At 35.7% G+C, this 26,486-nt stretch overlaps 1 long non-coding RNA gene across 1 annotated transcript; it reads right to left on the bottom strand.

The window, feature by feature from the left end:
• Positions 1 to 1,048: 1,048 nt before the first annotated feature.
• Positions 1,049 to 22,105, bottom strand: LOC117213153. The gene is made up of 3 exons (XR_004488591.1): positions 21,759 to 22,105; positions 1,376 to 1,674; positions 1,049 to 1,300 (listed from the first exon to the last, which is right to left on the bottom strand). It is a non-coding gene; the product is annotated as an uncharacterized LOC117213153 (long non-coding RNA).
• Positions 22,106 to 26,486: the final 4,381 nt, after the last annotated feature.

The following is a 26,486-nucleotide window of genomic DNA, read 5'->3' as shown; positions in this document are numbered from 1 at the left end:
AAATTTCTACGCGTTTTTCCTTTTTTTGATCCTCCAATTCATTGTATTTTAATCTCACTTTCGTTATGATCTAACAAAATCGTTTTATAACGACTTCAGAAAATTTTGTAAGTTTTATGTACGATGTAACGATTCTTTCTTATTTTCCAAATTTTAACAAGTTTTCTAACGATAGAGAAATACAATTCGGTCAAAAATAATCCAAAGAACAGCAATAGGTTCTAGGAGAAAATTTTAGAAAATTTCAATTTTTGTTTTAATCAACAAAAAGAATCGATGGCGAGAAAATTTCAATTTATTCTACGACAGTGTGCAAACCTTAATTAGAGGGATTCGCAATTAAAAGACGTTCCAGCGACTAAAGGAGCTGGCGGTTTCACCCTTGCCCCGTGTCAGAGTGTCTGAATTCTACCGAACGATCTCTGGATTCTTCGCTAATTGTACCCGCGGACCGGAATGCTCATTGTTCGGTGAAAGCAAAAAGGGAGGACACGTTACGTTTGGACGATAGCCCTTTCTGCGTCTCGGTTTCATTATTTCTCTTTCACTATCGCGCATATGTCGCATACCGATCCGATCGCCGCTCGACTCCAATTTCCCGCAAATTTCTGTGGAATACTGCGTGCACGGGATGAGATAAAGGAAGCCAGAAGAGAAATGGATCTTCAGGACAATGGTGGACCATTGTATGCGATGCAATTAATCGAAACGACCGCATTTTTCATTCTTTTACTTTTCTCATAATATTTTCTTTTGTAAATCGGTTATTAATGCAAGAGATGACTTGCGAACTGTTTAAAGTAGTATTTAAAATCAATCAAAAAACAAATCTATAAAGAATTACAAGAACTTCCCTCACAAAGTATATTAGTTTCTAAAATAAGTTTTCGTATATTAGAGGAAAATCACTAAATCTTCGACACGATATTACGTAAACTTAGATTATCAAATTAAAGAAGGACACGAAAAGATCAATCTATTAACTTTTAACTCAAAAAACAAAAAACTTCTATTAACAACACATATACTCATCATCTTTAATAAATACCTATATATATAATAAACAAAAAGCCCGTGTTAAAATATATACTTATCTTCCCCTTAAAATTCCACAAATTTCTTACGTTAACTGAAAAAATTCGCTCGATCAACCCATTACGCCACTTGCAGCATCTTCCGGCGCTCTACCAGTCTTCTCACAATCATCCCATTCCCGCGGATGACTCAATGCATCTCCAATAGTTGGACTAACGTTCGTAGTACCTTCGTTCGTATAGCCGGGAACGGGTCACGGCGATTCCTATCGTTCCAGAAGAATTTAAATTACTTCGACCGCCTAACGCGTCCGTCGCGTAAACTCTCGATCGAGCCTCACCCTCTCTGTCTCCTTCCCTCCACTTTGGTTCTCGAGCCACTTCCGGCTTCACGCTTCTTTCAACACCGTGTTTATCACGCGGAATGTGACGGAGGCACTCGAAATGCACGTAAACTGGCTTCCAGGATAGCCCATGCTGGAGCATTGACTCGGTAAATAAAACCACAGAAAGCTCGGCTTTGGATTCTGGCTCCCGTTATCTCTTATCGACTGCATGGCCACCCTCTAGTTCGTAGTTTTGCGAAAAAGATTGAGCAGTAAAGATAACGGGTCTGCTCTCTACCTATTTCGTTGTCCTCCTGTAACGATTACGAGTCATTCGAATCGTTATCGTATATTTGCTGGAAGAATTCACAGCCTCCGCCCGATGTTTTGTGAAATGTCACTCGGCACGAAGAACCGACGCGATACGACGCCAGAAACCGACATCGACCTTCAGTTCCCACTGAAACATGCTATAAAATGTTGTGTAGATGGTTTCGAATTTCGAATGATTTTGTATGGGTGAGGTAGAGTGGTATATTTAGGAGAAATAGACTTTAAAATGAAGTTTCAGCGAGAAATTGAAATGGCAAACGATGTACAATCGGACACCATTTATTGGAACAGAATTGTAGGTAATGTTTGATTAACTGAACTCATGCTGGTTAAATTTATTTATCTGAACGTGAGTTTCTATTGGGATATAAAAGAGAAATATTAGCGGAGAAGATTGGCCAACTCCTATATAATAATGAGGTGCAATTATATAAACTATTTATACTTGGGTAAGTTCAGGTAAATGAAGTTCTATTGCAAGTGTAAATTTTCAGTTAGAAACTAAAACAAATTTTAATAGAAACTTTCCAGATGTAAATATTTTCAATATAAATGGAAAAACGTATTTCTATTAATTTTGACATTTTTTAACGCTAGCCAACAGTTTAACGTTAATAGACGTCATATGACTGCCGGAAAAGGAAAGAACACAGGACTGAGGCAAATAAGATTTTTTATTTCCTTGAAGTTCAGTAATTTCTTTGTGTACCACATTTCCGTCCTATCGCGCCTTTATCACCGGTACTTCCGTCACGGTAACGACCTCCAAATTACACGCGTTCGCTCTGAACAATTCCGTGTGAATACGGTCTAACGCAAGAAAAGCCAGTCGACAAATTTTCTCTACTTTTCAACAAAGATCAACACGTGAAATTGACAAATGACGGGGATAAAAAGAAGAGATAATTATGCCACTGTCTTATGATGCCATATGCACCTTCAACTTAGAAACGCAAAAAAATTATTCACTGTGTTCATTTTGTTTGTGATAGTAACTGAAAACGTATTTAACTTAATGATGCACATTAACCATTTCCCAGATTACCGTAGAATTGCGCAACATAGATTGCTTCACACGTAATTATTAACGTAGATTGGATTTAAGATAGAATTGTACATTAACATAGAATATTGAACATAGATTGCTTCAACGTAATTAATAAGATTTATTACGTATAAATATTTTAATTCATATGTTTCGATACACGTAGGCCAAAAATTGAAAGATATTGTAATATCTTTCATGTAGATATGCGCCGAAAATTTTCACATATCAAGTATGATTGATGTATATCTCTCGATGATTCATCCACACAGGATGTCTTAGGATTTGAATCCAGCTAATGATGATCTTGTCGCTTTTGTTATTGATACACGCCGATGAACATTTCATTCGAAGAGCTTGTCAGTAGTGTTGGAGCTAACTAATCGTCCATTAAACACTTTTATGACATTTATATCTTTTGTGCTACCATATTTCTAGTCGGATAATGTTTTACGTTAATATGTACACAATCTTTTTAATTAAACCTTTAAGATTTAATGCGTTAGTATATTTAATGACTATTAATTATTTTATTAATTATTTATTATTATTATATTATTAGTTTATTTAATTAATTATTTATATTCCTTATAATATTGGTAAAATACTAAACTAAAATAATAAATTTATTAAAATATTACGAAGAATATGAACAATTCAAACAGTGCAGTGATCACACGACGTAATAAAGGTTCATGGTCCTTTTTATTAAAGTTTCTTCGAGATATTCTATGACCATTCTTTTTCCTTTCTTTACCTTCGGAAGTATAATTCATTCTCGTGCCTGCACATTGCGTCCTTGGATTACTTAGAGTTCTCGACGTGATCGAAAACGGTCGCATTTGTCAGGATAACGGAGCTGTAGACGGCAGCCATTTGGAATATTAGATCGAGGAAGAAAGAATCAGTTGGCAGCTGAGGTAGTTCAATCTGCTAGAAAAGTTGTCCAAAGAAAACTGTTATTCTTCTCTGCTGAATTCTACAACTTTTCTAGTTACTGAAATAGGATTCATTTTTCTCAGAATCATTCCATATTTCACACCTGCAGATGATTTAAATTTGATAGAAACGAGAAATGTAGGGCAGACATTTTGAACACAGGAGTGGCAGACAACTGCACAAATAATGGGGCAAATTATTTTTCCTAGTTCACATTACATTACCAAATGCTAATCAATCATTATTTTTGAATTAACACATTCGAATCAGTACCTGTAAACCCTATAAATATATTCCTTTAATATCCATATGAATAAACTTTCTTTAACTGTTTCATTCAATTGGACTGTAACATCTACCTAATTATTATCAACTTTTAACAATATACTTAACTAAAGTCTAACTAAATTTTCTGTAATAAATAAATAACTTCTCTTCACAGTCTCCTCAACTTTTCTCTTAACTATTCAACGTCTAACTAATTATATATACTTCACGTCTAACCATATATTTAACTTCAACTTCTAATCTCCAAACTTGCGCAAACCATCAATTAACCATCTTATTAACGACCAAGAAAATTAAAAAAATCGAAGCTCGATTCGAAAGCAAACACGTGATTATAGCCATGGCGGTTCGGCAACAAGGCGCAACAGATGTTCGGGCGGCGCAACTATAATGGAGATTTCACCGTGATAATGACTTATTGTCGTCTATTGGCATAACGGTGCCGGGTGTTCGTCCGCGACTACAAGGGACTTGACTTTTCACCCTGAAAGGGGACGAAAGGCTCGGGAGCGCGATTATCAAAGGTCAGCCGGATCGTTAGCCGCGACTCCCGTAAATCGGCGTAGGTCAGTGAATCGCGAATCAGCGGCAACCGCGCCGCTCGTGCGAACGCCGTTGACCCGATTTAAGGGAGTTTAGAACGCGATCCTTCGAACAGAGATCGCCGATCGGTGATCATCAACCACAGGATCCATTCTATCGATATCCTCCGGCTGTTCTCACGCTGCGACGATTATCCAACGACAGCAACGAAATCCTGTCTTCGACTTCGCTTTCTAGGTAGCCTCGAATCTGCATCCATTCTTTTCGTGACATTTTTGTCAGAAAAGGAGAAGAGATTAAACGTTATAGGAGAGGATGTAATTAGTGGACAGAGAATATCTATGTGTTTACAGATAATACATTTATAAAGTTGCTCATGAAAAATCTGTTCGTTTTTAAAAGTTTTCAAGAAGAAACTTTTTTTCTAAAGAAAGATAATTTGAAACTGATGTTATTTAAAACGCTATCCTTTAAGATTCACCAATTTGTATAATTATTCTTACTAATTATTAAATTGTCTTTACTGCATTCGAAATATTTTCAAGCTAAGGAATATTTTCCGAAATTTTCATCTTTTATAGGGCATTTAATCATTCAAAATCGTTTTCGAATGAATATCGTACACTACGCGGTAGACAGAGTTCAAAGCCATTTCGAGCAGACAGATTAGATTAACGCACCTTCTATCCGAACGTTCCCATTGTTCTTCTTTTCCTGTACCTTCGTTATTTAAACGTTTGATTGATGGATTGGTATATTTGTCGCTTGGAATGGTGTCGTGGTCTTTCTTTATCAGCAATAAATTGCGACCTGCTGTCAAACGGACGAATTGATTCTCGTTTTGACGAATATTGAACGTGTCCTTCAAAACGACTGACATGAAGAATCCGATTCAGTTTGTTATGGAAACGAACGGACATTTAATATCAAAATTCTGGACATATCAATAGAAACTATGTTTTTCCAATGTTTTAATCAAATTGAAAATATTGGATTTGTACAAAGATATTATATTGCACAAAGACACTTACACGATTTTTTCTTCAATTTAATTCGTTCTCCATTTTTAATTCTTCGTCCATTTTTAACGTAGTTTCGAAAATTGTATTTACTACTTGGAAAAACTCGCAGTATCCAAAATCACAGAAAATTTAAAAGTTACTTCTCCAAGCTAATTCTTCAAGCAAGTTAACAAACTGAATTTCTTTCGCTCAAACTAAACAATCTCCACCGATTCGATACTCCATCACCCCCTTCCTCCTATTCCCATCGATCAAGTGTTTCGCTATTTCCCATCAGCGAGCAATCAGCCGTCTCTTCTCTCGATCTTCCGTTCAACTTGCTCGTCCAATTGGCAGCGTCTCGAAAACTGCATCGGAAACCGGCCGGTCAAAAATCGCGATTAGCAAGTATCGCATACTTTCCTCGGCCATGAAAACCGTCCGCGGACCCATTCAAGCTTCCTGCCGATCTAACAACCGCTCCAAACCTCAACCGTAACAACGTCGCGTACATTATACTTAACGGACGATCGATCTACGTGTCTCGATAGCCAGTCATCCATCCAAGACGAAACAAAACGTGGTCGGTCGGTCAGCCCTTCCTACGATCCTAGACAACATCGTAAAACGGTCGGTTTCCTGCGACAACGAGATCCTGGCTGAAAACCCATAAATGGACCCCATTGCTATGCCGAAAACCGCTCGTTTCTCGATCATCTTTCACCGATTCAGGTTCTACAAGTCGACGTTGCTTCTCTTAGCCGCAAGATCGGATGTTATCGAAGACGATCGATCGTACAACATGCGTGCGCAACACACGCGTCCCGCAAACTGCTCTTTACGACCTGCCAAGACCTCGCCTCGCCTCCCCTTGCCTCACCTTGCCACGCCTCACCTCAATCATCCGGTAATTACGATCGCCGGTCGTCCGGAACCAATTACCCCGCGGATTTTTATCGATATAGCTGGACTTTCGCATCGCAAATAACGTAACCTGTAACCGATAAACCGGCACGATGTCGCGTTGCGATGCCAGATAGCTAAATTTTCGCAGTTCCTTTTTAACCTTTTCGCAGGAAACGGAGTACTGTATGATACGACGCGATGCTTAACGTAGATGTCGTAATGTAACCGATTTCGCACGGATTGAAAACTCAATCCATCGCAATGAGTTTTTTTTTTAAATTATTGAACTAGTCTAGCTTTCGTTGCCATATATTGTAGTATGCACCTTTTGATACCAGCAATTCGTAAAAATGCGATATTTTATCCAAATTTCATATCTGTTCACTTTCTGTCTGTTTCGAAAATTGAATATCGACATTTGTTTTACTTCGCCTATAACAATTTTCGGAATGATAACTGTAACTTAAAACGAATTTTAATGAGCAAAATGTTACTTATGTATGTAGGATGGATTATGTAAAAATTTATGTAAATTATGATTGTGCTTTAGTAAAATATACGAAAATATTGTAACTGATAAATTAAATTCCAGTAAATTTGTCTAAGAAATTAATTTTTCTAAACTTGATAATAATTTCTAAAAACGTAATAATTATTAAATAGAAATAATCTTCAACGAGAGCTATATCTATTAAAATATTGTGACATTTTTCGAGCTTTAGTAATAAATTGAACTAATGGACTTTCATTGCTTAGGTTTCTACGCAATCAGTTGACCAACTTTTAATGATTTCGTCATACCATTATTTCAACATTGTTCAATTCGTGGAATGATTGCGAATAAAAAAAAGAATCGTCTTGTCATGGTCGGATTATGAGTTTTGCTTTTTACGATGCTCGATTGACGATGTTTAAAGGGAATTTCGAGGACGAGTGGGCCATGGCCCACATGTTCTTGTAAATATTGGCTTTTTCCTGCATAAATGACTACGTGTGAACAACACGTACGATTTTTTTCGTTCCAAGTTTCAATTCATTCTTTTCTACGATTAATGAATTTCTATAGAAATTGTGAGATATCATTATTTGATTGTAACTAAATGTTATAGATATTATTAGATTACTTGTAAGATGTTATTATTAGACTGTAACGTATAAGATGTTTAATTCAATCGTGTTTCACCAAGTCAATTGATTTAAAAAAATGTATTTGTAATCAGAAAAGTTTAAAAATTGGAATCGTATATAAAATTAAAAATATCGTTATTATTATTACAAAGAATGGTTTATAATGTCAAATAAATTGGCGGGTGACGTGTCTTACGCTTCTAAAAAAAAAAAAAGGAGAAATAGGAAAATTACGCACAGATATTAGGAGTACCGAGAAGTCCTTGTGTCACTTTCGATATTAAGTAAACGTCGATTGAATAAAGCAATTAAACGTTAATAAAAGTCAAACATTACATCAGGGTGAAATACAAATATCAGGGCAAAATACATCAAATGTAGTGAATATACATTTCAATATACATATTTGCAAAATCTTGCACAGAAACCCGAGTTCTAAATTATATAGACATTTATGAATTCTAAATACGACCCAGTAAAATCAAACATTCGGAAGTTAGATCAAATATTTAAAACTCCATTATCTATATTAAAACTTCATCAAAACCTATTCGTTCTCCTAGAATATTTAGATAATCGTTTTTGTCCTTCTCTTGAAAAGTTAACTTACCTAGAAGCACTCTAGCTACCTATTATCAAACAGAAATTGCTCGAATATTTTTCTGGTCGAAGTACTAAATGTGATCATCTATAAAGAATTTACTTATGCAAGGATTTTTGAGAAAATCTATTTAAGCTCAGAAATCAGCTAAATTTCGTTACAAGAAATTAAAAGATAATACTGAAGTTGGTATTTTTAGGATAAAAATGATAGAAATGTGATTTTTAAATTAAATAAAAAGATCTATTATTTGTCGTAATTAGCTTAAAATATACTGGTTCCTTTGTGATTTTCTATGATGAACGTAAAAAATGTAATAAGAGTTGGATAATTTCGCGCAGCATAATTCTACAAAATTTCAGTGAAATTTATCTTACAGATTTTTGAAATATTTTTCTTTACAATAAAGAAATCTTGATATAAACTTTTATACAAATATTTAAAAACTGTGATATTCCAATATTTCCAGCGTAAATATTTCAGAATGTTGTACTTTCGAATAAGAAAGTATCCCAAACAAATGTCAGAACAGAAATTTCGACTTTGCCAGTAGATGCAACTATCCTCTTAAGTAACACGAACAATCCCACGATATTACGTACTATATAAAATTGGAATTAAAACTATTAAAACATTCTATTAACCTACGCAGTCATGACTCGTTATGCATATTCAGCTTTTAACATCCATCAAGCTTCTTATATCTTATAAACCAGCGTAGTACAAGCATACAAGCTACATAGTAGCCAACTTTAGCCATTATCGAGTCGCCGGCTCGTTCAATTTCGCGCCATTGATGAGGCCCCGTTGATGAACTTTTATTGATGAGTTATACCGTACAGAGCAAAAACCATCGAAAGAACTTGCTACTTTTCATCGATCGTTCTTTCATCGCACCTGCCGTTCATACGTCGCCATTATTCTCACTACAGTGGTGATTTCACGCGACCATGGTGCACATGGTTCATCGATGAAAAAACACCGCAGACATCGTCGAGACTGTGCTCGCTATTAATCTAGAAAACTAGCAAAAACCGGGCTACGAGACGTCCTCGTCGATGGAATTGTTCACGACGTGGAGCAACCCGCCGCGCTGAGGAAACGGAAAAAGGAGATTCGTCTCGCGCGTCAATCGCTTTTTCTGACACGAGACACGATTCTTTCAGGCCACTTTGTAAGTCAGCAGGAACTTCACTCGAAAAATAGGGCGCGAACGTACGTATGATATAGAAAAATTATCATTCTTCTGAAAAAAATTTGTTTATTCCTTAACGGATAGGATACCTTTCAATAAATATAAGTAAAAATAAGAAAGGTGTTAGATATACGGCGAAAAAAAATTATTTTTCTCATGGAAATAATTATTTTATACGTATCTTACTAATGTATAATGTATCTCGTAGCATATTTTGTAATAAAACGATTTCTTCGTGACTATTTCGTAAATCTACAATTCTATTTATATATAAAGATAGAAAATAAAAGATATACATAATGGAGACAGTGATATATAATAAAGAAGAATTAGTTTTTCGTGGAACATTTTTTTTATATTGTATTGTAATAATATTAGATTCATAACTGTTTCATAATACAAAGATGGGAAGAAAGGAAGTTCTCTATTTTTTTGATGCAAGATATATTTTTATCGTGCGCGTAAGATAGATTCGCGCGTAGATTTCGTGGAATTGAATTCGGAATATCGCTTGATACTGCCTCTTAGCTTTCCCTTTTCTTGTTTTGTCTAGTTTCTTTCTTCGAAGGCTATAGGCGATGGTATATTACTGGTTATAGGTAAAAGACAAGGGACTCGTTAAAGATTCTTCACCTTCGACGCTTCAGGCGAAAACAGGTAGAAACGGTGGTTTATGACTGGCCTAGATGTTCTCGGGGAAAACCTGTGATTGGTCGGAATAGCAGGTACTTCTGTAAATTACTTAATTTCGCCTCCAAGATTCTGTAAGGAAGTGGAAATTGTATCGAAGTTCCTCGTCTCTCGGTTCTCTGGTATTTCAGAACAAAGTGAGAGCAAATTACAGTCGTATCTATTTTTCTCTTCTCTTTTTATCTCTATACACATATTGTATTTATCACAAAATCTAATGTTATCTAAGGCGCTATCCAAAAACATCTAAAAGTATAAAACTACCAATCTCGCTTGTTTAAAAAAAGATCAATAAAATTAAAAAGTAATATAAATATTTTATTATCCATACAAGATCTTTAATCTTATTCAGTCCAAAAAGGATCAGACGAACTTTTCCAGTCTTCTTCTCTTTTTAATTACTGTCTATTAAGACTGACACGACGTAAAACAAACATCTAGATTGTTTATGTGAACTCATACTTTTATGCTACTAAATTATTTACTAAGTATTATAATGAGTATCACATTTCGAATATTTTATGTCCTTGCAAATATGCAAATAATAATATAAATAATATAATACCTGCAAAATACCTTATTACCTGCAAATAATAATATGCAGGTAATAACCTGTACTCTGTACATTTTTGCATCTTCAAATTTTCCATAAATGCATGGAAATCCGCAATCTATTAACTGTTCTAAAAATTGCGACTTTTTTGTGAAATCTTCTTAACATTTTTAATGTAGTTGAACATCAATTTCCCGGATCCACGAAACAAGGCAGAAAGAAGCATCGGTATATATACAGTTTGAGCGTCACAAGGAGCGCGCTGTCTTTCCTCTTGAGGTGTACAAAGAACAAACAGAGAGCGGGTCGCGTGGTACATGCCGGATTCCCAAACGTGATGAAACACAGCCAGGACATTGACATCGCGCCGGATGACGAACTTCTAACCGAGAGGAGCTCCAGGAAGCGGACAGGTTCGTTCGTTTGATGTTCGAGAAAGGTTGAAAAGCAGCTTGTCGATAGGTTGAGGCGGAAAATTTTAGACAAAAAAAGAGATGAAAGAGGGAAGATGTTGAAGCACGAAATTAGAATAAACACGATATCTGTGGTCGTGATTAATATTCACTATCATACTATAATCACGAACACGATGAATCACATTTTATTTCGTTCGTAGAAGAACAATTTTAAAATTCAACATGGTCTTAACCAAATTCATATGAAAACCATCTTTCTATTAAAAACATTAGTAACCTTACTTATGCGAACTAATATTAGTTAAATTAAATTAACAGGACAGCTAAACTAAAATTATTCATTTCTTATGAAACATTGTGGACTTATCACCGTTTATCTGTAAAAGGCTTGTATATTCGAATCTATCGAGTTACTTTCTTCTGCAACTATTTTATGTAAAAATATTTCTTTTTACCTATCAACTGACGTAAAAGCCGAAAAATTAAGAAAAATAGGCACATCATACTTAATTATATTATCGGACTATTTCTATTGTGTAGAAATTCTAACGGTGGAAGAAAAGAAAAAGAAAATGTTTCGGGTGATGGTCGAAGAATGAGTTGAAGGCACCGGAAACACTTCACCTGGAAGTACGAGTTCAATTATCAGCGAACTCGAGAGCCACGAGCACCGCGGTTAATTAAGGCTTGTTGTTACAATCTCGTAAATTTAGAGTAACGAACTGAAGGAAGAAGAGGGAAGGATGGGAATGGGGAGACAAACGTTGCTGGTTAATCCTGCGGGAACATTTCGTTGGGCGTTCATTGGAAAATTGCTACTGGCTCATCGAGTGGTTCAGGTGTGCGGTAAAAATATTTCAGTGGTAGCTGGTTTATTGGTGGAATTGTTTTTTATCGCACTGGTTTATCTTTTAATTCAATTAGTATGGAGTTTATTTCGAGGTTGTTGACTTTTACGTTTCTTCTTTTCGAGGAAGATATCGAGGAACAACGTATATATATAGTAGATAGTGCGCTACACTAATTATCCTTTGCAGTAGTAATTGAAAAAAATTCGAAAATATTTTGAGAGTAAATTTTAAATATATTAACTTCAATTGTGTGTTTGTGTCTACGTTAACAGTTAATAATAAAAATAACATCAAGATGAAGCAATTTTATAAAAATACTAAGAGATATACTGTTCATTAGTTCGTGTGTTTCAGAGATTCAACGTTAGATAAAATTGCCCATAGAGCGTCGTAGTTAAAAAATCGTGACTAAATCTTACTGTCTCATCCGCTTCTAACAAATTGTATTACGTAATTTACAAGATGTATAAATTTTGAGACATGCGTCTACCTATACACCAAGGTATATCAAACACATATAAATGTTCAACATAAAGATCTTACTATATTTTTTTTACTTCCATATTCGTTTCAGTATTTCAACAAATAAAAATTCATTGAAGTTCACATTAATTTTCCAAAAACACCTCTATTTTGTTCATTTTCGTGCCTTTATATTTCCTAAAAATACAGAAACATCTCCATTTAGGTAACAGACTCGAAGCTAGCACTCTCGATCACGAGGGCAGCGAATCGAGCCGGCGACAGCGGCGTCTATTCCTGTTCCGTGAATTATCGATCACATAGTTCTTCTATTTCAGAAACGCAGGCTCGTGCGAGAGGTCCAGGCCCTCCTCTATCCGATACATTCGCCCGTTTACTCTCCATTGTATCGGCGACGCATATCGCGATATGGTTATCATTCATCGGTGGCTAACAGTACCCCGAGGACTGTTGCCAGGATAGGAGCGCCCGAGCTCTACCACGCTTATATACCTGCCTCCTCTCTCGATCGTATCGCGGCCATACTGACTGGTACCTGCTGATATTTTACTGTCAACCGATGCTTCCGAACCGTTGTCCTGGGATCAGATTGTTTACCGACACCGGCTACCGAGAATTGCGAATGATACGTGCCCTCCTCTTCTGTCCACCATCTTTTCTTGGCCCAGTTCCACTCTGTTGGTCACCTCTTTTCACTGTTGCTTATTGGGTTATTGGACAAGAATCGAGACAGTATTGTTGGAAGAAATACAGCGAGGTCGTAAACTGTATAATCACTAACATGAAACGGAAAAATTATGCAGGTATGTAGAAAATTAGCATCTATTCATCTGGATCGAGTATGCAAATGTTTCTTTCCTTAAAAGGAATTTTTGAGATGACGCAAGGATTTCGTTTGAAAGGAAGAAACAGTGTGAGATAAATATTCTAATTATTTATGAGATTTCGACTTTTCGAATTATTTATGAGGTTTCGTCATTTTTATTTTTGATGACGTTCACAAGGTCAACTAAAATAAACTAAAATCAATCAGAAAAAGGAAAGAGGTAACAAACATTTCAAGTAACTAAAATAAAAGGCAACAATTCCTAAATGGAAAATATTAAAAGAAATATTTAAAAGTTACTATTAATGACTCATAATCGACGATTGCTCGCCTGAAACGGAATAAACAAGAGGGAAGCAGAATAAAAACTGCGAAGAGGGAGACAGTTTGTCTACGGGCCGCGCATAATTACGAGATCACGTCTATGCGAGGCGTCTTTGTCGCGTCTGGAGTCTGTTAATGTTACCTAAGGGCTCTCAGGTTCATTGTCATATTCTGTGTGAGAACTCTCCTTTGTTTACTCCCGAGTAGAGTGTACTGAAACGTCAGCGCACTTATCACCGTCGATCTGTACTACGTCTCCTCTACGTCGTCTGTCTAACGATCTGAATTCCGTTGCTCCTGATGAGCGTCATTTTCTGTTCTTACCGAAACGGTACTACGAATCAACGTCTTGCAATTAGAACGATCCTCTAACGATCGAAACGTGAGGATTACTTTGTCCTCGTATTGTTTGGTCTGTCGTACAGTTAGTTATCTCTCTATCTGTCTCCAATTGTTTGTAGAATGTAACGTTATTAGGCAAATAATATATCTTACCGTTAATATAAAGAAATTGTGGAAATACAAACTTGATATCATATAATTATAATGCTTAACAAGGATTATTTGCAAGGATTTTTGTAATGTACCAGTGAGAACAATAACAAGGAATTGATAATAACAAAGATTTTTTGTATGAAAGACCAGAAAATAATGAAACTATTCTTTTAATTACATACTGCTAATTTTTGGAGCGTGGAAAATTGGAAGTTGAGCATTGCGTAAAATAATTCGAGTTTAAAACATTAATTACTTAACTCAAATTATCGATCAAAAAAAAAAAAAAAAAAGAAAAAATGTTAAAAACTCCGTATCTACAAATAGTTGAGAAATGTCCAGCTTAATATAACATTCTGTGCAAACACAAAAATCGACTTCTATGATAAATGTTCAAATACTTTCGTCTGTGATTCCATCACAGTTCACATGCTAACTATCCGATTAATTCCAACTATTCCTTCTCGATTTTCAAAGTACCCACGTTCTTACGGACACACGGTGTTCTCGCGAAAAATTCGGAGGTTCGAGGTCAAGATTAGTATGAAGGTCGAGCGCATCTCGAACGCTGCTCCTAATGTCAAATCGTTTTAGAAATGCGCGTAACGACCTAGATCCGATCTAACGGAGCGGCCAGCGTGTCCCTCCTCTCGCTCTCTTTATCCTTCCCTCCCGTTCTTTCACCTTCACCTTGTCTTTGTCAAATTCAACAAGGCTCGTAATATCTAACGGGCCGAACGTATAGATCGTATATACCAACGGGATTATAATTTTGTGCACCTTTCAATCTCGACTTACGTCGATGGCGAAGCTAGTCCATCAACCGAGTGAACCGAACATGCTGCGAACTCCGAAGAAGATAGTTGCGCGTTCTAGAGTCATGTTGATGGTAATTAGACGACGTAATGGAATATTAGTATTTGATGGATTGCTACATATGTCAAACATGTTCCCTCGAGCGCGCAACAGGTGTTTCTATAAGTAGCGAAGCCTTAAAAGGTGTTTGAGATGTACATGCAGAACATGTCATCGTTTGTTATGATTTCTTACTGTTCTTTGATAACATGCGCTGTAATCTATAATTCTATGCATTGCATGTAGTATTTATGATAAAAGTCATAGTAATATTGTAGAGATATTCTAGCGTAGAATGGTGCTTTTTAGGCTTATTTTGTGTAGAATATGAGAGGGGATGAAGGGATAAAAACGCATTCAAACCTTGATAATTCCATTATTTTAACGAATTAGAAAAGATCTTCTTGTAGACATAGTTTTAGGAACTTACATTTTCAGAACATGTAAATTTTTCTTGGAAGTTCTAGCCTAGAATACTCCCTTATGGAAAGAGAGAAGTAATCGAAAGTAAAATTGTTAACTGAGAAATAACTATTCAATTATTTAAATACATTTGAAATACATGATGCATGAAATTCAGCAATTTCTACATAAATGGAAGAACAAAGGTTCTATGAGAGTACAGATATTAATGAATTATTTAAAACTTTCATTTTCATAAGTATTACTCTATCTATCTATAAATATTACTCTATCTACTATATTTTCAGATATAGATTAGGTTCTTTGGAAAAGTGTCGTCAATTGGAAAATTCAACAGAACGAAATCAATATTTTTTGATTATTTAATAACTGTGGAAAATTTACGTATAATTTCAATTATTATGAATACGAAAGTAAACAATTAATTAGCCAAATGATGCTTGAGCATAAATGCATCGTTCAATTTACAGAAATACAATCTCGAAATCGAACGGCTGTCGAATAAATGACCCATATCTTCCTTGCAACTCTCAAACATATAAAATTTAACGATCAATGAATGAGTTAAATTGCTCTTTTCAACCTGTCTCGTTGCTGCGGTGCTCGATATACTAGACATAGTAAAACGTATTGGAAAGATATATCAATATGAAATGAGATTTTATTTACCCGGTCGGGATGTGGATTATTTATGCCGAACCATTAAACAATTACTGGATAAAAAGGGTAAACACTTTTTTTATTCCAGCTTGTAACGAGAGCCATCAGTAAACTTAATGCTCTGTTGGAATGAGTCGTTTTCTAAATGTGTCCTTTATCAGGAGGATTTCCTTAATTGCCTAGAACCAGAACGATGCAATTAAAAACGAACGTTAACGGAAGATGGTTCGTTAAAGAGGAACGTTCCTTAATTGATACTTTACTGTGCCCAAGAAACGACGGTTTAACTACCAGCACCCGAGGGAATCTTAATGCTCTATCCTCTGATATTAATAGTTGCAAATATTAATAATAAATCACTGATTTTTAATCTTCGATAGAAATATACTTTACTTCAATCCTTTATAGTTGCGAGGAATTTCAAAATTTATTCCCAATGAATCTGTCTTAAATATTGAAATAAACTGACAAGTTTCTGTTGTCGTTCTTGTATCTAAAAATTTCCAGACATTTTTATCTCTCTATTCTGGAACGATCTACTCTATATCGATTCTTTCATCAAAAAGCAAAACGAATCTAAATCTAAACTATTGATACCTCTACGTCAACAATCGTATTATTCTTATAAACGTACTAATCACTCAATAAATTAATCCATCCCTCTAACATCCTCGACGATCTTCTATCAAACCCATAAGTAACCAAAAGCTTCGTTCATTTATATTCGTTGTATGTCTACGCAACATCCATCAGCGATTCAAACGACATAATTTAGCAGTTATCAACACAGCGGGTGGACAAATGAAAACGTTAACACCAATTAACACGTACCCATCCACGTCTGATTCGTACGTCTCTGTCGCGATACCCGCATACTCGGCCGCCATTACACTTTGATAAGGTGACTTTTCATCGTTCACTCCATAACCTTCCATCGCGATTAACCGCGGTTCCGCCAAATTAATTACCAGCAGCCAGCCTTATTGATTTTTCGAATCGCGGATAATTCATCGTCCGAGCTCGACCGCGATTAATCTTGCACGGCTAATTCATCGCATTACCGTGAGCGCATTAATCTTGTACGTTACATTCGACGGCGATTCCGCGAACGTAAGAGAGCGGGGCTCCCAACAGGCATCTGTGCAGGCGAATCAGATCACCACAATACGCGCGTAATCGCGTGCCGCATTAATTAGCGGCGAGAGAAGTTGAATGCTCGATATTTAAAGCTCCGCGCGGATTATCGCGGCACAGATAGCTGACTCACGCGGATAATATGTATCTTAAAGGTATTTATCTTTTCAAAAGGATATCTATTCAATGTCGTATTAAGAACGAATGATATTTTTTAGCTTTTTTTTGAAAAGAAAGACAGGAAGGGTTTTAATCTGCATTTTTGACAGTATACCCAGATGTATTTAAAGAAGATTTACAATTTCTTTTGTGAATGAATAATAAAGGAAAGGTGTAATTTATGTGTAGAAGTAAATTCTTCTTTTGGTACTATATGGTGTTCATATTTTTAAGAGAAAAAGTATTTTTAATAAATTATGTATTTAAGGATCTTCAAGGTTTTTCCTATTTTATGAAACAGCTAATTAGCTCTCTGTAAATATATTATTTGAAATATATATGTATAGGTATGTTTGTATATAGTCAATCACGTTAATGTTCGAACACACTGTAAAACGGAATCATTTTTTTAAATTTGGACCAAAAAACTTGAGTTATTTTCAAAGGAAAAGAGGATTAATTTACTAGATGACGCGTAAGAAGGTTTTGAAAAAATTGCAAGTAGTCGGAATCACAAAGAAGATAGTAAAGTTCACTTTTTGCACCTTCTTTATTCGAGTCTGTAATGATGATTTAAGCAGTACGTTTTGTAGATTTGTACCAGCTACCTTATACGGTGAAAATTTCACCGAAATCGATTGATACAGAAACATACAATAGGCGTTAAAAGATGGAAGATACTTTAGATTTAGTATGGGTCGAAAGTTGTGGAAAATTGCGATTTTCACTATTTTTAACCGTTTATAGCTCGTAGCAACATTAACCAATTTCTATGAAATTTTCAGTGTGCATATACTGGGTGGTTGGTAACTGGTGGTACAAGCGGAAAGGGGGTGATTCTACGCGAAAAAAGAAGTCGAAAATATAGAATAAAAATTTTTTTTTAATTTTTTTTTTTTAATTTTTCCATCGAGACAACGATCTATAGTGAGATCCGTTATAACGTACCGCACACGTACCGAACGAAAATTCAAAGTCGATTTTCTCGGAAACAAAGCCTCAAACTAAAAATTTTTATTCCACATTTCCGATTTCTTTTTTCGCGTAGGATCACCCCCTTTCCGCTTGTACCACCAGTTACCAACCACCCTGTATAACTATATATAAGTCCAAAAAAAATATTGTTTAAATTTTCATTATAGGCTCAAACAAAAAATTTTGTAAAATGTAACAAACTTTTCTTCGCCGTTCCGACCAATTGCAATTTTCCAGAATTTTTCTCATATTCACTGTTTTCTTTCCTATCATCACATATTGTACAATATTTCACTAAATTTATAATTTTATAGTCATACTATATTTTAGTTGGCTAATTTTCTTAATTCATCTAGAAACAATAGGAAAGGGGGTTAAAGATATTAACCCTGTTTACTCAAACATTCCATAGTTTTCCGCTTATTCTTCTAACCCGACATACATACCACACCTTTGACAAACTGGCCATTAATGTTTAACGAAATAATTATAAGAAACCGCATCCACCGCGGAATTTATGGAGCGAGTGAAACAAGACTTTGAAATGAATTGCAACGCGGTCACCATAGGAGGACCAGGGAAGGAGACCCGGTTTTCGCGACCGACCGAACGGCACGATTCAGTGTTTCAAATCCGCGATACGGATTTAGCCGACACTGTGGTATATTTAGCATGGGAAAGATGTTATCGGGACTGGTTAAACCAGCGTGTCCGATGTAATGATTATGCGCCGTCGCTGCTGGAAAAAAAATCGATTCGGACGCCTCATAAACCGGCTTCGATAAGTCCGTAAACGAGCCGTTTTAACGGGGATGCGAAGAACCATCCTGCGTTAAGGCTAGCCGCCACGGCTATGGGATTTCGCTGGATAGTCTCTTTCTTGCATTTACCATTCCTTTCGTGCCGCCAACATCCTTTCGCTGTTGGAAGGTGTTAATCGTCTTCTTTTCATATTAATTCCGATGAAAAGCGACAAGCGTGAATTTTTCTTTCGGTAACAATATTTTTATGGCGACGAAAGTGAATTATTTGGCACAGTAGAATAAGCATGCGCGCAGAAAGTATTAGGTTGTCCGGAAAGTGTCTTTCTTTCGCAAACGTGATTTTTACAACAGTGCACATTCATACAAACGTGAAACCAAGTCTGTGAAATGTCGCGGTATTTATCTGAACAGAACAAGGTGGATCGTACGTAATTCGACAAAATAATATAAAACAAAAAACGTTGTGCGTTTATTATTTCCTCATAAAACGAAAGAAACTTTCTGGACAACCTATTAGAAGAATTCTCACGTGAGAGACAAATGTAAGTATACATACTTACAAAAACGAGGTATAACATTGACTTGCCTAGAGATTTACCTATGTGTTTTTACAACTAATTTGTATTCATACATATTTTACATCTTCTCAATCAATATTCAGTTTATTACCAATATATGTGTTAGAGTTTTTGAGTAAATGTCGTACTTTCAAGGTGTACACTCATTTTTGACTATCAAAGGAATACTTAATCATAAAAGAAGTAATAGTAAAGAACGGATATACTATCACTTACAATTAGATATATTAAAGCTATGTGTAGTAAAAGTACGTATGTATGCGAAAAGTTGTTCGATTATATCTGAAATTGTATCAGCACAGCTTCGACAGCGTTGCGTGTAGTCGTTTAGAACGAGTGATCAGCAATGCCAGGAAGTACAACGACAATCATTTCTTCGTGATAACTACGAACCATGGATTGCTCTCCAGACGATAAAGTGTATCCTGACAATTCCTGTTTCTCACGTTTCTGCTTAAGGACACCGTGGGGATTTGAGCAAGTACCGCGCACGGACGTCGTACTTTACGCGTTTCCGAGTGCTTGATCACGATTACGTGCGTTACGCTTATAGCGCATCGAGCTAGTTTCTATGAAGAGTGAACGCTGTGTATTGAGGGATCCATTAATCGAACCTCTTCTTATATCTTATGCAATGTTTGAAAGTGAATAATATTGACGAAAAAGAATCGGCCTTTCTTTTATGAGTATTTACAAATAACTTTTACTTCCATCTAAAAACCTTAAGAACACATTTTTTATTTTGAATAAGTAGACTGTGGATATTTATACGTTTATGAGGAACTTAAACGTATACAGATTATGTATAGTGCATAAAGTATGCGAAAATATACTGTTATAATTATTATTATACGAGTATTTGTGTATATAGTTATATATAGACAAATCGAATCAATTAATGTTGGATAAAAATAAGTTTTTAGGTGCCGATGACAAATGTGATATGTTGCTAAGTAGAGATTCCTATATGGCGACTAGTTGACAGTTGTGGCGAAGATATAAGAAGTGAAATGAAGTGATTGTAATGTAATTAATTCCTCAGTTTAATAATTACGATTTAATAACTGTAATTCAAGGTTGTTTACTTAATAATGATTGGAAATTCAGGACGTATATTTTAAACATTCCATCGTGATTAATCGTAGGATTGAAATTGTCATTATCAAATCGTATCTGTGAAACCGTTGTATCTCATTTGTCACGCAGGCAATTATCAAACCATAAGAATGCCATACATTTATAAAGGCACTGACAAATTGGTAATGCAGCGATTAGGATTCAAACACGTGTTAGAAGTGCAAGTATCGGTTAATCAATCCTTTTTTCCCCTCTAATATAAACTTCATAATAAGCTAAACTAACTGTGATTCTAAAGCATTAATGTTAAAACGTGGCTACTTCGATATCCATTAAAATTTGCTATATAAAATTCCTAGAATGGTCAAATTATTTTAATAAGTTTAAAGCTAAAATTATGCACAGGCCAATCTTCTCAACATCTTCCTTTGTTAATTGAATTTTATTCCGAATTATTTCATCCTTACTTTTTATTACTATTCTTATGCTAAACACTTAAATGTGGTTCATATAGCAAGGTATATTATACCTGTTCGCTGCCCTTCCCAATTGAAATTTCGCTTTGTAAAATTATGGTGTTTCTTTTCCGTTTCATCCTTCGTGATCTGTATAATACGAAGGTATATACGAGTATATTATATATATTCTACGGAAGGAATATTTATAAGTACCATCAGAGCTCTAAATATATTCATGCTACTATCCTAATGACAGTGGTATACTTACTTTAAAGTACCTCGAAGATGAAAAAAGATAAAGCAATACTAAAACTCGTACAGAGATTATAATCATATAGTCGTCAGAATTTCCTGAGGAAAACTTCGCACTGAGATCTGAGACCGACTGACAAGTGAGTTGAACTACGGTAATAATCAGCTTCCTCGCCTCAACCACAAGTAACAAGTTCCGAAACATCCTCGATCGATCTTAATCGAAGGCCTGAAGGGCTAAGAGACTCGAAAACTTTCGTCCTTCCATCCCTGCCGACTAAATATCTGTTCCTTTTTTCATCGACCTCGCTCATTCGTCACGAAGACCGCGCTAACCGGAGTAAGGTGAACTACTACAGGACCTTACTGTCACGTGATACGGTTAACGTGACAGATTAACGATTACACAATTACCCGAGGCTAATTGATTTTAATTTCAATCTCACCTCCGTCGTTGGAGTCGATCGTCCCTTCGGGGTCCCAAGGTGTTCCACGTTCTCCAGAAGCTTCCAACTTAGATTCTCGACCCTCTCTCTTGTCTCTTCTCTTTTCATCCACTTTATTCTTTTTTTCTCTGCATCCACCCTGTGCCTCCTTCGGTTGTCCCTTTTTTCTTCGATGGCCTCTTTATTTTTCGACTTCATGCACGCACGCTCGTTAAGCGTCCGTTCTCTCGAGTCCGCGCGTCTCGAAAGGTGACTGGAAAATCGTCTCATTAAAGCGCGTTTAATTCGTTGTTGGTGGCCAGAAAGAGGCGAGCGAGAGACGGATGAAGAGGAAAGCGAGAGAGCCGCTAAATTGCGGCAGCGTGACGAGCAGAGAGCAGGCCAGCCAACCGAGCGACGCAGCCCCGCGTTATTTCTGACAATGATAATTGCACTCGTTACGTCCCTCGTGCCGTGGAACATCAATTTACCGGATAATCGAGCAGAAACGGGGCCCAACGACGAGACATCAGCTTCTGAGGAGGGAAGATTCTCGCCTTCTCCCAGCCTCCCACTTCGATGAAACCCGACGACGTTTCGTCGAAGATGTTCCGTCGAATATTAAGTATCCTGTCGGTGAGATTAATTTCTCGGTTGATCGAGAATACCTTTCATGCGAATAACGCGAAATAATTCGGGTTGAAGATCCGAAAGGGGATTCAATGAAAATATTCTCTCAATATTTTAGCATTTTAGTATTATTATATGAAGAGCGTGGAAAAATGTATATTTAACCCCAAAGTGAAGTAAAGAGACAATTTTCATAATATAGACGAATTAAATGGCATGATACAAAATGTCGATTAGTGTTTCTGTAAAAAATGTTCAAGCATTCATTAGGTTCATGGGTCAAAATATGCGAGGGCGTATATGTACTTTAACAATTTTCCTCAACGATGATCGTATTGCAACAAAAAAAGAAGATACAGCGCCTTAGAAATTGCAGTCTGTTCAAGATCGAACAACTGGCAATCGATACACGTTTTTGCCACACATATATTTCTTCTTCATCTATGGAAATTCCTCGTTTGTAAACGGAATTGTGGCTTCTCATTTTTTTCCTCTTCTCCTTCTTTTCCCCAGTTTTTTCTTTTAGTTTTTCCATGCTGGGTATTTCTTCTCACGGCTCGGGGTTGATTCAACGTTCACGGTTGTGAGAAACAGGAAGAGCTTATTTCTATTCGGAGAGAACGGGCAATCAGACAGGCTCGGGGAGGATTAATGCGGTATTCTTGGATAGACAGACGCGGGATTATTTTCGTCTCTAAACATGTTTCATCTGTTATCTGTGTGTTGTGATTGTGAAACGATTTTAATGTAATTTAACGCGCTCGTATCTCTCTGTTTTTCAATTTCCTCTTCCCCTTGTGGTTCTTGTTTTATCGCGATTATCCCTATAATGTGTCATTCTTGGATGTCTGTTACACAGTTTTTTGATTGTATGGTTGCATTCAGCATTCGTTTATACTCGGTGTAGTTTGTCAAAGTATAGAAAGGAATGAAAAGGACATAACGATGATATAGGATCCTAACTTCATTCTGATGGATTATATGACTATGTAGATTCAACTGAAATAGGTTTATATACATTGATCGTGTTTCTTATTAACGAATTACGTACTGCAGTATATATTTAATAATATCAATAAGAATTTTTTTTAGTTTATTGCTTGCTTCAGGATATATTTAATCGGATAAATAAATTCTATTGTAGCTGAGGAAAATGTTACTCTTATGTCTTTTCTTCCAAATATCACGATAAACCTATTCAACTCTATGATGATGTGGGAAGCCTCCTTATAAAATCAAAATTGGCACACAAAAGAATTATCGTTTCGCATTTACAAAATACCATGTTAAGGTAACCCTAGGATATAACTGCCACAAATTATTTTCGAAGCTAGCATTTTCACCTATCCTCCCTTAAAAAGGAACAACAGCGCATACCATCTTCCAAGATCACCCCCCACACTTAACCCGAGCTATACTACCGCGCCGTGCGCCATAAACCCTCGGAGAAGGCCGACATTCTAACCTCAAATTTTCCCCCCCATCGCGTAATGATCCCCCGGTACTGATTTTTCAACCGATTCCGCATCTAATTCCATCTGTGAAATCCTTCTAAGACAAGTATCCGGTAGCTGATTACCCTTCGCGAACCATAACACGCACATCATACCAAGGTAGAACTCGTTTTCTGAATGCCTTGCCTTGGTCGGTACGAAAAAGGAGGAACGTATCGGTGGACGTAGAAAGAGGTAAAAAGGGTAGGGAAAAGGCGTAGTAGCGCGAGCTAGCCGAGGAGGAAGAGCAAGAAACAACGATGAAGAAAAGGCCGAGGCGGTCATGGTCCGATAAGCGGGAATCCACGCACGCAGAAGACACTTTACACGAGGCAATCTGGGCTAAATATAGCTCGGCCAGCTTCTAAAATTATTACGTTATCCTAGTTACCTGCCATCTCGTCATACCTTGGCTTGCTCTGTTTTCGTATCGAAGGATTTTAAGTTGACTGATACTGGTTGAACGAGAAAGGATAGAGGAAGTTATATGCTTATTTTAGAGCAATTTTGTATATTATATTTTATATTGTATACGGAATGCGGCCGAGTAACACGTAGATAGAAGCAACCATGAAATGGCTCCTTACGGAAAAGGAAGGAAATTTGTACGATGCTTCGTTCTCGACGCAATCGAGTTCGATAATTTTTTACTTCATACTTGCACTTGGTTAATTATCAATTGACAATGAGCAAACAATCAACAGAAGGTTATTCTTTGTGCGAAAATATGTCGAAAATGTAGAAGAAAGTTTCTCCGTTTAAGGCTTCGTTATAAAATACAAATAGAGTTTGAACATGTTCAGTTAAAAATTGGACTGGTACGTGAGTACGATAAATTTTCAAATTTATTCTTCTCGGAAACAAAGCGTCTTGCGAAAAGAATATTCTTAAGAGACTTCTTTTAAAGAATTTTCTTAGGAAATCGGATCACCCAGTGGCTACAGAAAATATTTGCACATTATTGTACTTACTGTAACATTTATATACCAATTAATTAAGTTCAAGTATGTTATATAGCATTTACAACAGTTTGAAACAACACTATGAAAATAAAATGCGTGGAACTTCTTATAACCACTGTAAAAGTAATTTTGATTCTTATTGAGATTCCTACTAGGAAAGGATCTAATTATATGACAATTTTTTTCCTTCTTTTCTCTACAAGGACGAGATCAGTGTGTGTGTATTGTTAATTAGCTAAAATAAATACATTTTGTTAAACCCAACTTTTTATATCTATCCCTCTTCCAAGAAGCTATTTTTTTCTTCAACTTCAAATTCCCAGGCAGCGGAATCGTTACCTGGAAATCGAAGGGCATCGCGGCTGTTTAATTTATCGATAATGGGACTAGATCGCCGGAACCTGGTTTAATTGGCTTTTGAAATTACTGTGCGCTTTGTTTTTATAACCAGGAAGGAGGTATCCAGATAGTTTTAACGTATTAGTGCGCACAAAAAGCTGCACGCGTTACTTGACACGGTTTCTGTTCAAACCTTCTATTTGCTTTAACGTTTCTGTTTATTGCTTTTAAAATCTGAATGAGATTTTTAATACGTTTAACTGTAAAGATACAAATTATTTAATTTTATAGCAATATTATCTTAAATGTACCTTGTAATTATTATTATGTTATTTTATAGGATACGTACATTTTCATTAATGAAATTTTTATTCTAATTTCATTTAATTTAGGTTTTTAATTATTTCATATCTTTATTTTAATTCTTCGTGTATTCTTCCGCGAAGACTCTGTTGATATATTTTAAGATAAAAAGTTATGAATCTAAGTTATTAATTTCATAATGTTACCATTCAATTTTGCTGTAGAATATTACTACGATAACATTGCGTGCAAATTAAATAAACATCTAATAGTATTTATATAGTTGCTTGAAGTGTAAAAGTCGTTTGGTTATTGATTTATTCATTGAAAGAGAGTACTAACCACATATAGTTATCCATATACAATTTCCAATTACACAATTGCAAGATAAAAACTAGACACACTTCGAAACGCAAGAATATAATTAAATAGCACCTACAGTTTCAAAGACTGTTTGTGATTATAAATTCATATTCGTATATGTACATACTACTACTACATATGTATTCGAACGCTTTAACTGATTTATACTAACAGTACATGGATTCTACCAAAGGGTATAAGTTATTGGCGAGTTAATCAATGGATGTAGCTTCTGCTTCCTTATAGAATCAGAACTATAGATTGTGAATTTAAAGTATCTATTAGGAAGCTTAGTACACATTAATACATCACAATTAAATTAATTCATTTTTAACTATGGTTAAATTATTACTAAGTCAATTCTAAAACTAGTTTTTCTATTAGTCAAGTAGCCTTTACTTTTTCTTATAGCCTTTGAATTAACAATAGCGTCTAACAAAATTACCAACGTCGATGTTGTTATTGCCTATTAATATTCATAAATCAATGTTATCATCATAATACTCTATCATTAGACAAACAATTTAAAAAATGAACAAAAGCCTACTTACCACAATTACATTTAATTTCCAATCTTTAACTTTTAAATATCCTTACCCCTCGACCGCCAGAATGAATTTCTTCCACAAGATAGGAATTAAAGTCCTTTCAATCCTTAT

Source organism: Bombus bifarius, unplaced genomic scaffold, assembly GCF_011952205.1.
Source record: "Bombus bifarius isolate JDL3187 unplaced genomic scaffold, Bbif_JDL3187 scf7180000008504, whole genome shotgun sequence".
In the NCBI taxonomy this organism is placed as follows: domain Eukaryota; kingdom Metazoa; phylum Arthropoda; class Insecta; order Hymenoptera; family Apidae; genus Bombus; species Bombus bifarius.
This window is presented reverse-complemented; position numbering and strand designations above follow the sequence as displayed.